The sequence below is a fragment of the Sphaerodactylus townsendi genome, linkage group LG01 (genome assembly GCF_021028975.2).
Source record: "Sphaerodactylus townsendi isolate TG3544 linkage group LG01, MPM_Stown_v2.3, whole genome shotgun sequence".
In the NCBI taxonomy this organism is placed as follows: domain Eukaryota; kingdom Metazoa; phylum Chordata; class Lepidosauria; order Squamata; family Sphaerodactylidae; genus Sphaerodactylus; species Sphaerodactylus townsendi.
The window spans coordinates 160,586,812-160,601,880 of NC_059425.1; the positions used below are offsets into that span (position 1 = coordinate 160,586,812).

Sequence of the window (15,069 nt, forward strand, 5' to 3'; positions counted from 1 at the left end):
ATTTTATTTTGTTTTTTTCTGAACCTTCTGTCATTTAAGGTTTTATTAACAGGACAACACATTAGCTTTCCATCCACAAATATTTAAACCCAAGTTACATAACTAGTTAACCTACCATCAACAGACAAGTTCAGAGAGTGGGAAGGGGGTCAAAGCTGGTTGTAATATCTCTGCTCTTGATGAAAACAGATTTTTCCAGGCACATACTTCCTGAAATAACCATATGCCTTTCATCTAGTCCCAGAAATACCCAGGCTCCTTCACAAAATCCAGGAGCAGAGGACAGAAGTCATCATGATTGCTCCATTCTGGCCACATTGACCGTGATTCTCCATGCTCCATCAGCTGTCATCAGCTTCTCTAATGCAACTTCCTCAAATTTGGGACCTACTTCATCAGAGTCGAATCTGGCACCCAGAACTGGAACTTCTTCACTTGACCACATGGAGGTTGAATATAGCTACCTTTTAAGATCTGGCTTTAAAAAAAAACATGATGGCAACAAACTGAAAAATTGCATTCATGAGAAGATCAGACAGGCTTTGTTCCCAAAAGATTAATCAAAGATTACATACAATATGTGATTGATGCCTTTGAATTTAAAAAAAGAAGACTGCATTTATCTTTTTGATGCAGAGAAAGCTTTTGACAATACTTCTTGGAAATATATGCTAAAGATTCTGGAACATTTAAATTGTGGTCCTTGATTTTTAGAATGGATACAAAGAATATATGCTAGACAAAAAGCGAGAATTTTAATTAATGACACTTTAACAGAAGAGATTCAAATTGAAAAAGGAACAAGACAAGGATGTCCGCTATCACCATTACTATATATATTAGCCATAGAACTCCTTGCAACAAGAATCAGACAAGATCCTAGAATCACAGGTTTGAAAATATATGCTAAAGAATATGAAAAGCTATGCAGATGACGTGGTACTGACAATATCTAATCCTAATTCTTCAATAAAACATCTGATGGATCAAATAGAACAATATGGGCAATTCGCCGGATTTAAAAATAAATCATGATAAAACAAACATTATCACAAGGCTTTTCACCAAACAAGAAGTAAAAGATATTAAAGAGAAAACTGGTTGTGATATTTTCACCAACAAACTTAAGTGTTTAGGTATCAATATAAATGGTCAACTTGGAAGAAGATTCAAGAAGATCTACAAAGGTGGTCCTAATTCCAACTGTCCTGACTAGGAAGAATGGCAAGTGTTAAAATGAATATGTTGCCTAAGGTGAATTTTCTATTTCAAATTTATCTGGGCCTACAAAATACCAAGAGGTACGATTTAAAGTATTACAAGATGAGAAGAAAAGAAGAGGAATAGTGTTACCAAATATTAAATTATATTATTATGCAGCTGGACTAACTTGGATCACTGCTTGGATACTAAACCCAATTCACAATATTGTGAAATTAGAAATTGTGAGTCTTTCATCAGGTATACATAGCTATTTATGGCAAGAAAGAACAGATTCCCAAAAAAAAGCTGGTAAAAAAGATTGAAATGTAATAAGAAAAGGATTATTTGAAATATGGAAAAATATGAAAAAAACATTTTTAAGACTCAGCCCTGCAACTTCATGTCTAAAATCTCTGATAAAAGTGCACTAGGATGTTGAAACTTTGAAGAAGAACTGTAATATAATCAAAGAAATGATTAACAAACAAGGGGAAATTAAATCATGGCAAACAATAATGACAGAGGAAAGCAAAATACAATGGTTGACATATTTTCAGATCTCATCTAGACTTAAAAGAGAATTAAGTTCACAGAATGGAAAACTCAGATTTTGAAAAAGAGATCATAACACAGAAACAACATTTGATGGGCAGAATATATCAGATTCTACTGAAAATGGAAACAGAATTTATTCATCTTCCATAATGACAAAGTCATCCTGAGAAGCAACCTGACTTTTAGACCTAAAATCAACACGTTCCCTAGGCCCCTTCCGCACATGCAGAATAATGCACTTTCAAACTGCTTTCAGTGCTCTTTAAAGCTGTGCGGAATAGCAAAATCCACTTGCAAACAGTTGTGAAAGTGGTTTGAAAACACATTATTTTGCGTGTGCGGAAGGGGCCATACACAACAAGAGATTTGTCTCCCCTCCTTTCATTCACAGCTGAAGCACCAGAAGGAGGTTTTGTGGCACAAACTTGACGAGAAAGCCTGTATAATTAGGACTTCTGCTATCCAGAACTTGGGAGCGGTTATTGCAGTACCGCTATCCAATTTGGGTCATAAAGTTTCTAATGCAACCATCAGTAGATGTTAGAGAACTGCATGATAGAAGCTTATAGAATTCAAAAGCTCAAACCCCCTAAAGGAATTATGTCTCATTTCAGACAAAGTACAGCCACTAATGTAGCCATGGCCAAGAATACATCCATTGAAAAGATCTGCAAAGTGGCAATTTGGTCTTCAGTCACAACATTCATATAGCATTACAAGATCAACCTTTACAGTTCAGCAGATGCTGTATTTGGAAGATGAGTTCTTCAGCATGTACTGGAATCAGATAATGATGACCCACCCTATAGGGACACTGCTATGGGAAGTCCCAAAAGATATCCTCCTGCTCACTGGGAGAACAATCTTTGGTACTTGCCCATGAAAGGGGGGGGGGATCTCCTCTTGCCCTCTCACATCATGGTTTTCACCATGGACATATATAGTTCATTCTTCCTGGGTTTTTCCCTTCTCGATTCTTAAAATGTTATCTTCTATACTCTTACACAGTTCTCAGATGTTAAGGTTAAAGTTGAAGAGAACGTTAAAAGTTGAAAATTAGTTATAGTGTGATCATGTTGACTTGACTGGTAGTTTATTTATTTATTTATTTACTTATTTTTTTATTAGATTTTGTAGACTGCCTTATCCCCAAAGAACTCTAGGCAGTTCACAATATAATAAAAACCAGTAGTTCCTGAACTGAGAGAAAAGGGGTGGATCCCCTCAGGATACAGAAAGAAGAAGAATTTTGTTCCTGCCTCCCTGGCAAAATGGTGGGAATCACCCCAAAGAGTGGCAGTTATTCATAATGCTCTTTCCATAATAATTGATGCAGCTTTGATTGCATACACCCAGTTCTGATCTCCATCAGTTGCAGAACATTTAGAAAGGTGTAGAAATGGCACTGCTACCGTGATCGGATGTTAGTTCTTTGTATCTGGAAAGAATGAACAAGAATAAAGATTCCATGCTGTGTTACATGTCTTCCTTCTGTTTTACCTCATCTTTAAGAGAGTTATAGCATACATTATATCCATGCCAAAATGGTCATGCCTGTGTATGCCTGAGTCTAGATATGCTGGAAAGAAGATAGTTGCTGGCTTCCTGATCCTTGTAGGAGGACTTGAAATATCTGCAGCTTGCAGATGACCTTAATAGGCCTTGAAATATTTGTAGCATCACAGGTTTGCAGATGACAATAATGTTTTAAAAAGACTTTTTAAAAATAACTAAACATCTTCTTGAGGTTGCTTCTGTCGGGAAAGCATTTTGTGTCCAGTGCTGTTTTCCGTCCTATCTGAAACGAAGAGAAATTTGAGCCTGGAGCCATGCAACCTGATTCCTACAGTATCTCTTCTGCACATCTATACCCACATGTATCTCTCTCTCCCTCCCTCCCTCTCTCTTGTCTTTTAGGTCTAAATGTGTTTCAGGTAATTCATGCTGTAAAAAGGGAAGTTGCTTCAGCTATAAGTAGACACGTCAGTGTGCCTATTTGAAACAGAAGCTCAGATGTAGCTCCATGATATGCTACAGCAGTGGACTTCAGCCCATCGGTTGGGACCTGCAGGTGGGTCACAGAGCCCCACTTCTTGGGTTGGAGACCTTTACATAACAAACATGTCTTGGTGGTGCTGTTTTTATGAAGATGTGGTTCCTAGTACACATGTGTAAAAAGAAAGGATGCCATGCTGTTGGTCTTTCTTTACGTGCATGCTTGGAGAAGCAGCAGGTCATTTAGTGATGGAGAGATGTCCACCCTCTCTTTAAAATATCTCCCTTGCCTTCTTTTTCTTTCCCTGGCTTGGCTAGTCCCATCTTTGCCAGTTATCCATCTAACACTCTATATTCATAAGTTGTTCGGCACTCACTACCTGTCAGTTCATAACTCTGTCCCTCATCTCCCTGTTCTGCCACTCTTGGCCACATGGTTGATGTTCAGTGGGTACCATGCAACCACCCAGGCATTAAAGGTGGCTGCCTGCTCTTGGACTGACTGCATGCTACTTCTCTCCAGAAAGCAATGGCTTTACTGCATCTCTCTCTATGTGAATGTTTCAGGGGTTCTGTATTAAACATACTGATAAGTGACTTTTCTTAGGTCTTGGCTTGCCATTTCCCCTCAGGCAGTAAACAGGCTCCCACCCCTGGGCTCTAGGCCACACTAGGGATCTTGGCCCTGGTGGAAGCAAAACATGGAGTTATAGAGCAACATTCTATAGCAGGGGCCGGCAACCTTTACCACCCAAAGAGCCTTTTGGATCCGTTTTCCATGGCCCCAAAGATCTACTGAGCCGGAGAGGTGGCTCCACACGGAACTGCCTCTGGTTAAGCCCCTCCACTCACCTTTCTTTCCAGCGCTGGGAGGCGGAGGCCCTGGGCAGGAAAAACCCCTCTGCCCGGCTGCTCCATGGGGCAGAAGGGGGATGGCGGCTGCAGCCTACCTGGTGCCGCCGCCTCTCGCGCTGCAGAAGGCAGCGATGCCAGGCAGGGAAACCCCCTCTGCCGATGTCCTCCGTGGGACAGAGGGGGGATGGCGGCTGCAGCCTGCCCGGTGCCGCCGCCTCTCGCGCTGTAGGAGGCAGCGAGGCCGGACAGGGAAACCCCTTCTGCCCGCCGGAGCAGGCCTGCCCAGTGCTACCGCCTGCTCCGTAGGGCAGAGGGAGGTAGCAGCTGAGGGGTTGGCAAAGCGGAGATGGCAGCTGCTCTGGAGGGACACGCCCATGCTCCCCTTTGACCTCCAGGGGTCGGAGGGCAGCGTGGGCGTGTTCCTCCAGACCTCCAGAGCAGCCCTGGAAGGAGAGGTGAGTGGAGGGGACGTGAAAAGTGGCACCCTCACGCACGGAGCTGCCTCCGGTTCGGCCCCTCCTCTCACCTTTCCTTCCAGTGCTGCTCTGGAGGGGTGGAAGGACACGCCCACTCTACCTTCCAACCTCCAGGCCTCGTGGAGCCACAGTATAAGGCTGAAAGAGCCACATGCAGCTCTGGAGCCGTGGGTTGCAGACACCTGTTCTATAGCATTGTGACATCACTTCTAATTTGTGCTTGTAAATGATACTACAACACTCTAGGGATTCACTCTATGACTCCTAGAGATGAGTTAGTTCCTAGAATGTTGTTACATCAGTTCTAGGAACGAACAGTGAATGATATTACACAATTGCTTTCTTCACCCAAGATACTCCTGCCACTTGATGACAATCCTTCTCAGATTGCACCTTTCTTAAGTGAAAGAAGAATATAGGACATGTACAGAAAATATCCTGATCCATGTAAACCAAGAGACACAATACATTTTGGGTTATACAGTGCTTCTACAAGGGAATATCATATAAAACTGAATTTTAAAAAATTTCAAATGGACTCCTTTTAAATAGGCAGCTAGGTGAGACATGAAAGGCCATGTCTTTTATTTTTATTTAGAAGCAGGTCCATTCACATGTATAGAATTTTGTTTTAAAACAAGCTTTCAGGTATTTAGTGGTAATTCTTTACAGTGTTTATATTTGGAAAACCACTCGATGAACACAAGAACCTACCCTAGCAAATAAAACCATTGGTTTGTCTAGTTCAGTACTGCCTTTTCTGACTGTCAGAAATTCTCCGTAGATCTTGGATAAGAATATCTCCCAGCACCCTCTACCTGAGGTTAATTGCAGATCCCAAATTTGGAACTTTTTCCCTTCAAATCACATTTTTAAAAATTGAACCACAGGTCTTTCCCTATATCTGCTGTAACTGCAAATAATGTTGATTCTGCAAAGATGCTTGACAATTATTATCCCGATCCAAGACCCTGTCCTGTTTGACATAGTAACACTTGTGTTAATCCTAGCTGTGCCTGCTTGGCTTATATTAAACCATGTGATCATATATCTTTTTGACTTCCAAAAGATGGAATGAATTTGAAATCTTGAGCTTGAACATTACTAGAGAATGCATTCAGTTCAGTTACAGGTTGGCTGTGCCAAGTGACAATGTCGCAATAACTTGCATAGTTAGCCATTCTGTTTGGCAGGTCTGTATCCAACCTTAGGAATTATCTTTCCTGGATTTCCTAAAGGAGCTGCATGAATGGAGAGGAATGTGGGAGAACTCTGCAAACCTTTCACACTCAAGTGGTTTGGGAGAGACCTTTGTGTCACAAAGCTCCATTGAACATGGAGATTTAAATGAAAAACTGGTATCTGTACAATTCTACATGTTAAATTTCAGCTATGTCTTAACCCTTCATGCTTGCAGGGGACAGTTAAAAGTGTAACCAAATACTTTTTACAGCTTAACGTTTCAGGATTAGTCTTGCCATATACATTTATATGGGGGGGAGGGGGTGAAGATGCAAATGGAATTTCAGATGCAGGATCTGAAAAATGGTCTCTTGAATTCTGCACTTCACTAGGATAGTGGCCATTTCCCTTCTTTTAGTCCTGAATGATTTAGCTTTGTGTGTTACTGTTAATGCTGCTAAATTTGGCAGCCGGCCTTCCTCATACAGAGCCCATCTGTCTATGTGTGTGAATGAAAGAGACATAATTAACATGTCAAAGTAAATTTGAGATAGGAAACCAAACCCAGAAAAAAAAATTGGTTAAACTTTTTTCTTCTCTGCCTCCACTGAAATAGAAGTGTTGTTGACCATTCTTGTGGAAGTCAAGCAGAAGGACCCTCGAAATCAATGCAGATTACTTCTAAACTAATGCAATTCAAAATCAGGCTTTGCCTAACCATTCTCATGTGGTGGTACAGTTTAAAGGGGTTGTGGGTGTCCATATCTAATATCTAGTTTTATACCTGAAACCACCTTCAAGGGCTTTCGGTGCAGTAGACTTCATGGAAGCCTGTTGCTTTAAGGCAGCAATCCACCTCAGCAGACTGTGAAGATGAAACAGTTTAGGAGAAGGAGAGAGGAGCAATTAATCTGTCCCCTTACATCAGTGGTTCTCAACCTGTGGGTCGGGACCCCTTTGGGGGTCGAATGACCCTTTCACAGGGGTCGGCTAAGACTCTCTGCATCAGTGTTCTCCATCTGTAAAATGGATACGTGCTAGGGTTGGGGGTCACCACAACATGAGGAACTGTATTAAAGGGTCACGGGATTAGGAAGGTTGAGAACCACTGCCTTACATAGTTTTGAATGTGAAATGCATTTCCAGCTCCAACTTCCCCTTTCCATTGGGATGAAGTTATCTGGGGTGTGCTCTTATCCAAGGGATCCTCCCTGAAGAATTTCGAGAGGATGGCAGAAAACAACATTTTGGGTTTATAGCCAATTTAAATTTAAAATTCTCACTTGCAGGATGGACTGAGGCAGACTTATGATGAATATACGTTGGTGAGAGATTCTTACACTTGCACCTGCCTGTAATGTGGAAAATGGGCATCTTTGTTCATTTTGTGTTTTAATGGAGCATGTTGGTGAACCCAGACCTCTTGTGCCCTCTGCACTTTGATGAAGTGCTTTGTCTCAAGTCAGGCTGTAATAACAGCCTGGAAGGAAAATATTGGGGGAAGAAATGAGTATACAAAGTAAGGTTTAGGAGGAAGCAAGGTTAAACTTACTTTGCCCATATGCTTGATTTATGAGTTTAAAGAAAGGATCTACCACATTGTTTTTGCACTAATGTTGGTTTTATTCCGAGTACTGACACTAATAGCAACATAAACATGACCTTTATATTGCATTAAATGCCGTGGTGGAATCCAAAAATTTTAGTGACAGGTTCCCCGCAGAGGTGGGCGGGATTCAAACTGTGGTAAGCCAATATTAAGAAGTGAGGAGCATGATGGGGGCGTGGCCAGGCACAGCTGGTGAGAGGCATTCCTGGGCAGGCTGTTGCAAGGGCGCTTAGCCGCTGCGTAGGATCGCTTAGCAGGCAGGAAAGCAATGCTGCGCTGGCGCATGAGCTGCTATACGCATGCCGGTGCACCTCCTGCTAGACTGCTTCAAGTTCTGCGCGTTACTGCTGAGAGGAGGGGCATAACTAAGGCAAAAATCACGTGGCAAAATCACCAATTAGTAACCCCCTCTCGGCACACACAAATAATTAGTAACCTACTCTCGGGAACCTGTGAGAACCTGCTGGATCCCACCTCTGATTAAATGGCATGGGGGAATGGGCAAATAATCTCCTGGTCTTGTCTACTTCATTGATGAATTAGGGGTGGGAGAGCTTCTTACATCTATTGATTAACAAACCTTCATTCGACAAGGGGATGTCACATTGTAGAGCTGCCTCAAATTTAGCTATTGTGGGTAAAGTATTGGCAGAGCACCTCCATGAATTTCTGGGTGGCTTATTTGCCTTCGATCCTTTTTGATCTGGCTTTGTATCTAACTTGTTGCTCGAGTCTAATGGAAGGAATACAGTGATCTCTATATAAATGCTGTGTGGGATAGTTACTTAATTGAAATACAGGTATGAAATGCAGTACAGATATGAACTACAGTTCAAAAGCCACTGTTTAGATTATGAGACTTAGGAATTAGCAAAAGGAATTTCTCTAATTAGTTGCCTGCAACTATTATGTTTTTCCTTACCTGATTGAGAGTATTTCAGTGGGTATGGCCAAATTGGGTTTTAGTCATTGAAATCTGAAAATGGAAGCACAATTCTAATAAACCAAAGATAGGCCTTTACCATACGAGTTGTTAACAATTTATCTTGCTGCCAAGTGCTACTTTTTTCTTTTAATCCCATGTTGTTGTTTTTCCCCTCTGGTTTTGGGAGTGTTTTCTATTCATTTTTCCTGAATTGTTTTCCCAAGCTCTTTTTATATATATAACAGCCAAACACCTGGCCGTTATCCATGCTCTCAACCTCCCCTTCATGCATTTTCTCTTGCCCCTTCTCCTGTAAAGGAAATGTATTATTTTTATTATGGAACCTAAGGACAGAGAGTAATTGCCTCAGCACCTAAATTACCATGCCCTCTAAATTACTCTGTGCCCCCATGTAGTCAGTCAGCCTCCTCTTCACCTGCTTTCTCCGCCCCCCATCCTCCATTTTTGAAAGGAAATTTATTTTTTTCTCTTTGTCATATCGTATTAGAGATGTAACATTAAGGAAAATATTCTTTGTGTCTTCAGTTAGAAGCCAGTGAAATTGATAAGGGAAGTCACTTTTGCAGAAGGAATTTGACGAGGGACTGTTGCAGTAACAATTGTACATTACTGAAATTCCAGCTTGGCCAAAAAGTGTGTTGGGGAGGGGTTACTTCTTTCATGTAGTGGCCCCTGCTCCAGTAGATTTTATTGGGGGGTTTTGGGCTTCCATTTTGTGTGGGTAGTTTTCAATGGTAGAAATGGAGGCTGAGACACTTTTGAATTGCTGCTTCCTTGTAACTGCACATTGTAATTGCTTCCCGGAGCACCTGAGTGCAAAAGCAAAAAAGATTTGATGAAAGGGAAAATCTGGATAAACTGTGCATACAGAAAAGGCCACAATTTTGCATGTTATATTTCTGCAATTGCAGTTTAATCCTGCATCCAATTTCTTTTGTGTAAATATTGTGGAAAATGGTGGGTGGATGATTTAATTGGAAAAAATTTCTGTATTAATAATCCATGTACTGTAGTTTCCTAAATCTGACTTTGAAGTTCATAGTAGTGAAACCATCAGAGCTTCTAACATATGGTATTCAGGAAAAGAAAACTTGGTCAAATGGGGTCCTATAGGGAGAGAAAGTAACATGTGGATCGGTCCTCATTTTCATGTTTAGAAAAAAATGAGAATTTAATTAGTTCTAAGCTATTAGTATCATTAAAATAGGCACATGTTGTGTTTGGGCTATGTATTCTCTGTGTAAGAGGTGAAAAGGTTGTGTCTTTGAAATGGGCAGGGAACCAAGAGAGTTTTTGCAGAGCTTGAGAGTAGGGAGAAATATTAAAAGGAAACCAAAAGTTTTCCATTATGGTTTCCCCTAAGTGCTGCGCAGCCATGCCCTTCAATTTCATTAAAATAATGGAGCAGGACCTAGAATAATGAAGTGCCCAGCAAGTTCAGAAAGCCATTATATCCCAGAAGGCAGGTGGAATGCACCCTCGAGCATTTGAAAATGCACCAAATTGTCTCCTAGTAGTTCTGAGCTAAGCACTCTCTATGCGAGAAGGTAAGCCACAGTCTGCTTTAGATATTCCATTATTTAAGATGCTGGCATGCTGTTTGACCATTTGTTAGTAACCCGATATCTCCACGTAATGATTTCAGCAAGGTCCTCACTGCCAGCATGGCTTCACTTTCAGGCTTATTCTTGCCGAACAACTCTGGTTCCAGTAAAAGCTGTTCATGAGCTTTTCAAAGCTCACAATTCAGCCGCTGCTCAGAAGTGCGCTGCGCTGCTTTGACTGCCCTTTCATCCCGCAGCTTCTTAGTTACGTAAGTGGCTTAAGCAGTGCATTGCGGGCTTTACACTTGATCTCTTTTTGCCATTGTTGAATCTCTGTGTGCAGAATGTGACTTAAAAGCACTGTTTTTATTAAGCCTTTAAGGAAGAAAAAGGATACATTCTAGAAAAGGGGCAGTCGCACTGAACTGGATTACACTCTTATGCTCCAGGGCTAAAAACACTTTCCTGGGGCTTCTTTTGTGCCTGAAGTAGGTTTTTGCCAATGAAACGGCACAATAAATACAGTCCACATCTTAATACGAGAAAAATAACCATATTTTTCAAATGGTTTTTCTGTTAGGTAGCTATAAAATCTGACTCCACCAAAACGTTACTAGTAACAACCAGATAATCAAAGTAGTTTGTCTAGTGAACATGGGCCAGCCCCATGGTTATAGAGCAGTCTTCCCAGAGATATATGGCTGCCCTCTTTGTTGCTAATTGTCAGGAGGGATCTGAAGGCAGTTTTCTTTAATTTAAGAAGGCCTGATTTAATTTTTACTTATTGGCAGTCCTAATTGTGATCTGTTCTGTGTGTTTACAATAGTTTATTTATATTGTTTTTATCGCGTTTTTATAACTGTTTTGTTTATATTGTAAGTTGCCTTGAGTTCCACAGGGTAAAAAGAGTGCTAATAAATGTTCTACATAACATAAAATAATTGCAAGGCTTATTTAGTTAAATAGAAGTTCCAATTAAAGAGTTTGGATTCAATATGATATAAAAGTTGTAACAATAGTAACTTTCCGTGTAGGCAGAGAATGACAACATTTCAAATTGAGATCATCCTCTTGTAAGATGGTGGCATTTTGACAAGCTCAAATACTGTACAAGATGTACATCTACTGTTTTTGCTCTCTGTTCTACTCCCTTCTGCTGCTGTTCAGAGATTATGGCATGTGCCGCTGCCTCTCAGAGTGTGTAATGGTTTTTTTTTTCCTGGTGATGATATTTACAGGCATCATTTGCCATAGATGTCTAGGTGGATTGTCTTCCTTTGACTAAATCACCATGTATGTACCTGAGATGATAATTTGTGCCTCACCTTCTCAGTGGGAAACCTCTGAAACCGTAGTGTGCCTTTTCAGTATATTCTGCCATGGAATTGAGGAAAAGTGATTCTAAACTGTAAGCCATTCCCTGTGAAGCATTTCTGTTTTCCTTCCATGAAGAAGAAGAAGGAGGAGGAGGAGGAGGAGGAGTTTGGATTTTTATCCCCCCTTTCTCTCCTGCAGGAGACTCAAAGGGGCTTACAATCTCCTTGCCCTTCCCCCCTCACAACAAACACCCTGTGAGGTAGGTGGGGCTGAGAGAGCTCCAAGAAGCTGTGACTAGCCCAAGGTCACCCAGCTGGCGTGTGTGGGAGTTCACAGGCTAATCTGAATTCCCCAGATAAGCCTCCACAGCTCAGGTGGCAGAGCTGGGAATCAAACCCGGTTCCTCCAGATTAGATACACGAGCTCTTAACCTCCTACGCCACTGCTGCTCCTTCAGCAACGACATTGGAAAGGTTATTTGGTTGTGTGTGTTTTTTTAACTGGACCGGTACCTCACACTTCTCTGAAGGAAGGGAAATAGGAAGAGGGTCTGATGGTACGGAACTGCCCAAATCCCATTGATTTTTTTCCCCTCCGTTTTCCTGCCTCTTCCACCCTGGCTTGAAATTCTCCAGCCCGCTGTCTCTCTGATGGCTTTGTTGTGTCTGTTGTTTGCCCACTTTTGTCCATTTTTTTTCCTTTCTGAAAGCAACCCCCCCTCCCCCCAGCAAAAAAGCTTGTTTAAAGCTTGGGGCAAGCTATTTTCAACATGTGTCCAATTTTTCCCTTCTCTTCTCCTTTCCCCTCCCAAATGAAGGAATCTCTACTCTTTTGGAAATATTGTGCATTGTGTGTATGCCTTGGAGCATTGCCATTCTTGAAAGGAAACACTGAGATCTAGGCTTCTGCTGGAACACTATTTCTGGTTCTTTGTTTTCACTGCATGTTTCTGTAAAAATAATATCCATCAAGTCTTTGAAACAACATGTAGTGATTAACTGGCCATGTCATCATGCTGGATTAGAATCTCTTTTCCAAACTACTTGTGGAATGCTTCTGGAAGCCATAGGTATAATCCAAGTTTTGCTTTTCTTTTTTTTAAATACCAAAATCTTAATGAGAGGATATCTCATTATTTACTCCTCTTGAGAAAGCCAAATAAACTGTGATGTGTGCTGGCTATCTATGTCCGGAGTTTCAAATGAAAGGAAAAAAATAAGTACCTTGGGAATCCATTATTTTAATAGAACTGAAAGCACTGCTGCTTGCCCTAGTTTTTAGAAGTCATGTGACTCAGAAAGGACTGTCTGTCACCATCTTTATACACTGAGTAAATAGCATTTTAGTCCCATTCTTTTTAAAGCGCTATATTTTTGTTTGCTGTGAAAATAATATGATATTCAATTCAAAGGGAGTATTGAGCTGCCATAACAGTAGTGTTGAAGACACTGGCAGCAGCTAGTATATGTTTGATATAAAATATGTTCTATAGTACAGTGTGTTATGAGATAAGGGGTACTGGGGCGAGAAGAGATCTTTTGCCAGTTATAGTGATGGAAAGGGGGCCAGGCATCTCTGTGGCTGGGAAGAAGGGGAGAATGGCTGTACCATAGATAGTAAGTATCTTAGTAACTGTCCTTTTATTTACATTACTTGGAACACCTAGATCATGCCATTTTGTAGTATCCTGAGCACAGGTGTCAAACTCACGGCCCTCCAGATGTTATAGACTACAGTTCCCATCATCCCCTGCCAGCATCATGCTGGCAACGGATGATGGGAACTGTAGTCCATAACATCTGGAGGGCCGTGAGTTTGACACCTATGATCCTGAGTTTGTGCCTTTTAGAAATAAAGTTTGTGTAATGTGAGAGTCTGCTCATGTCCTGACCCACTTGCTGGCTGCTTGATCTCAGGGCAACCCACATGACAAGAGAGGAATAGGATTTTACCCCGCGGTGGTGGCGTGGCAACAGCGAAAATGGGCACAAAACAGTGGCTGGTCTTGCCTTACATTGGATTAACCAAACTACTTGCTATACAAGATAACTATAAATACTTGTTTGCGTACAATATGACTTTGAAATGCTGCTGGTTTAACCAAAACACCCTTCCTTGAACAGGCAATGTTTCAAAAGCCCCAAGGAGCAGGTAACTGAGGCAATTTTTCCCCTTGTTAAGTCACAGCTGATTTATGGCAACCGCTAGAAAGTTTAAAAATACTGAAAAGAGAAATTTGAAATGACCCTTTTGAACATATTTCAAGTTTTACTATAAACATCACTTTGTTAGGATTTTCCTTACCTAGGAATGGAGGCACTGTAACTTGTGCGACTCTTGTCCTGACTGTGCAATCCAGAAACTCCGATAAAGGAAAGACCCATAGGGAGGAAATGATCCCTTCCAAAACAAGCTTAAATAAATTGGTTGCTGTGGAATCACTCCTGTTTTTTTGCTGAGTTTGCAAGCTGACTAACACCTGTTGTCTTTATCTGGGACAATTAGTTGGAACAGTTGGAGGAAAAGGGTAGATGAATTGTTTTTTAAGAGTTCTAACTGGATATTTTGCTATATCAGATGGTCTGATATGCCGATTGATTATTTACACTTACATTACACCAGTGTTGTTTGCTCATGTGATTGCACACAAAGGATTGTATGGTATTTTCAGGGGTCTGCAACCTGCAACTCTCCAGATGTTACTGGACTACAATTCTCATCAGCCTCTGCCAGCATGGCCAAAAACAATGCTGGCAGGGGCTGATGTGATTTGTAGTCCATGAACATCTGGAGAGCCGCAGGTTTCAGACTCCTGTTCTAGATGATGGCTAGAAGTCTGGTGTTGTCCATAGTGGTCAGTAGGTTTTTGAGTCTGCTAGGAAGTGGTGCTTTGTCCCTCCATGTAGTTGCACAGTGGTTTCCAGAAAATGAGCCAGCTGTGTAGAATGGTCTGGGCTCAGATTGATAGTAGGGTAGAAATTCATTGAAGGCTTGATAAAAATTTCTCGCAGGCCTCCTTCCATGACTCCAGACAATACAGAAAGTGTCGGTGAATCTCAAGTAGTAGAAACACAGAACACAAACAGGGCTAAGGAAGTGTAGCTTCAAGACAAGTATGAATATGTTGGCATGTTATAGACCCATGCCAGGTACCCATAACAATTCTATTAACCTGAAGATACAAGCTGTTGCTAATTAATTCTATTATAATTAATTCTATTATTTTAGTTAGTTAGTTAGTTAGTTAGTTAGTTAGTTAGTTAGTTAGTTAGTTAGTTAGTTAGTTAGTTAGTTAGTTAGTTAGTTAGTTAAATTTAATAGACTGCCCTACCCCAGAAGGGCTCAGGGCAGTGTACAATAAAACCACCAACAAATAGTGATAAAACA

General features: G+C 41.1%; 1 protein-coding gene across 4 annotated transcripts in view; it reads left to right on the forward strand.

Moving 5' to 3' along the window:
* HPCAL1 (hippocalcin like 1) overlaps positions 1-15,069 on the forward strand; it is a 104,273-nt gene that overhangs the window by 55,969 nt on the left and 33,235 nt on the right. Inside the window, exon 1 of one of the 4 annotated variants that reach the window (XM_048498606.1) lies at positions 3,756-3,829. The exons of the other annotated variants lie outside the window; for them this stretch is intronic. The gene's annotated coding sequence lies outside the window, so the exon portion shown is untranslated. Of the gene's footprint in view, positions 1-3,755; positions 3,830-15,069 lie in introns of those variants that run through there. 4 annotated transcript variants of the gene reach the window in all.